Source organism: Hydra viridissima, unplaced genomic scaffold (assembly GCF_058129835.1).
Source record: "Hydra viridissima isolate aposymbiotic clone 2 unplaced genomic scaffold, HvirCarnegie_v1 scaffold_14, whole genome shotgun sequence".
Classification (NCBI taxonomy): domain Eukaryota; kingdom Metazoa; phylum Cnidaria; class Hydrozoa; order Anthoathecata; family Hydridae; genus Hydra; species Hydra viridissima.
This window is the reverse complement of record NW_028324313.1, coordinates 9,988,874-9,991,373: the sequence shown is the minus strand read 5'-3', so window position 1 is coordinate 9,991,373 and position 2,500 is coordinate 9,988,874. Positions and strand designations below refer to the sequence as shown.

Sequence of the window (2,500 nt, the reverse complement as noted above, 5' to 3'; positions counted from 1 at the left end):
GCATATGACTACTGGCAGGATCAACCAGGTAACTATCGTCAAGAGCGCGCGGCAAAGCCGTCGCTCTTTGGCAAATAGCGGACAAAACGATGAAAGCGCCTGAGCGCCTCTTCGTTTTTGCCGTATTCGTCCGTAAACCGATATGTGTTTAACATCGAAGCACAGCAGAGTCGTCGCAAACGCGAACGCTTGTGCAGCTCTCTGCGCTCATTCAGTTTGCCCGTCAGTGGCAATTCTAACAGGGAACAGGGACTACGTCTCGGTGCGGTGTAAACACGAAGCTCACACCGACGAGGAACAATCGACCTGAACCACGCTAGAAAAGAGAATCTATTCGATCTCTCGCCGCTAAACGCATTCTGGCAAGCCCATACAACGCACAACACCAATTGCAGAGGACGAATAATACTTCCTCTGGACTCTCGAGTCACTTAAACCGCACGACACCAACGCATCTAGAACCGTCCGCCGAAAAAGCACTGTCAAACGTCTCAACAGCGACAACGGAGCGCTTCTAATGCTTTACACCAACACCAGAGAAGCTACCAGCAAACTGCTAGAGCTGTGCTGCGTTTGCTCTCGTCTTCTCCATGAACATTCAATTTTTAATGGGACAAGAGTTTAAGTTTTTAAAAAGAGTCCGACTTGTTTGCAAAACGTCCAAGAAACATTTGCAAAGTCACAAAAATCGTAGAAAACGCTAAGTCAGTTAAGAAAACGTGTTCGCCTATAAAAATGCTCAGTTACTTAAGAAGATGCATGCTCGGTTAAAATATCGCTAGGCAACTCAAGAAATTCCTCTTTCGATAGTAAAAAGGCTCGTGCGGTTAAAAAAAGTGTTCGTTTAATAAAGTGTTCTTTCGCCTAACAAAATAACCCTAACGGTTAAAAAAACTCTTAAAAAGTTCCTCGCTCGGTTTAGAAAATACTCAGCCTTGCTCGATTAAAAAAAAACGCTTGTGCGGTTAAATTTACAAGTGTTCTGTTAAAAAAAAAAACCTGTAACCCTAACCCTAACCCTAACCCTAACCCTAACCCTAACCCTAGCCCTAACCCTAACGGTTAAAAAAAACGCTTGTGCGGTTAAAAAAAAACACTTGTTCAGTTAAAGAAACGGTGGTACGGTTAAAAAAACCCTTGTTCGGTTAAAAAAGCACTTGTTCGCTTAAAAAAATAGTTGCTCGGTTAAAAAACCGTCTTACGGTTAAAAAAAACTCTAGTTCGGTTAAAGAAACCGTGGTACGGTTAAAAAAACCCGCTTTCGGTAAAAAAAAAAAAAAAAAAAAGCACTTGTTCGTTTAAAAACACTTGTTCTGTTAAAAAAAAAATCACTTGCTCACTGGAAAAAACACTTGTTCGGTTAAAGAAACGCTTGTTCGGTAAAAAAAAACTCTTGTCCGGTTAACCCTAACCCTAACGGTTAACAAATACCCCGCCGATTAATGAGTTACGCGGCTGCTTAGGAAAATCCTCGGTCGGTTATGAAAACACCCAACCGCTTAACTCTTTCATGCACCAATTATTTTTCTGTAACTAACATAACTCATAAAAAAACATCTACAAAATGACAGTGGTACTATGAAATGTTAAATTAGACTTTTTCTACAGCCTTTTTCAACTCTCATTTATAAAACAATATTGTTTTCAATCGGTTAGAATGCACCATTTGAATTGGGGAAGCTTAGCTTGATTTGTTGTTATACAACAACCCAGCGCATGAAATGGTTAAAGAAATACCCACCTGCCTAAGAAAATACCCAGTATCCTAGGAAAATCTAGTATCCTTAAAAAAAAATAAAACCCTCTGTCTCTTGAACATAAATGCAAAAATCATTTAAAAAAGCAAATTCATTTTCAAAAACGTTTAAAAAGTGTAAACCACTTATTAAAAGAAGACTTTACAAAATACTTCACTGCTATTTAAAAAATACTACACATCTATTTCAGAAATTCCAAACCACACTACAAAATGAATTTCAAAAACATTTGTTTGTTTTCAAGACAGAAGTTTTCATTACAGAAGACGCTGAATCCATTTTAAAAAGATGCACAGTGAAAAATGCCTACTTTTTATTTTTTTCAAAGGCTCGGTCACTTTCAAAAATTGCAGTCCCTTTTAGAAAAAAAAGAAGTCTTTAATTAAGAAGCAAAAGGTCTCTTTAAAAAAGAAATACAAGTTTTCATTTTAAGAATGGTAGATGTGACTTAACCAACAATTTTAACTCACATTTAAAGAAACACATTAAGTCGCTTTAAAATATATAATAAGTCACATTCAAGAAGCTTCATATCACTTTAAAAGGGCTTAAGTCACTTTAAAAGTCTCTTAAATGTCTAGCTCACTCACTCACTCACTCACTCACTCTCACTCACTCACTCACTCACTCACTCACTCACTCACTCACTCACTCACTCACTCACTGCATGATCAAAGTCTTTTAAAAAGACTATTCATGTTTGAAAAGTGCTATTTCACTTTTGCTATTTCCAAATAAATAAA

The 2,500-nt window shown here is 37.4% G+C and overlaps 1 non-coding gene across 1 annotated transcript in view; it reads right to left on the bottom strand.

Annotated features, from left to right (window-relative positions):
• LOC149879379 (small subunit ribosomal RNA) overlaps positions 1-31 on the bottom strand; it is a 1,804-nt gene extending 1,773 nt beyond the window's left edge. The window contains exon 1 of the ribosomal RNA XR_016447226.1: positions 1-31. This exon is cut by the window's left edge and continues 1,773 nt beyond it. This is a non-coding gene — a ribosomal RNA (small subunit ribosomal RNA).
• Between the last annotated feature and the right edge of the window lie 2,469 nt (positions 32-2,500).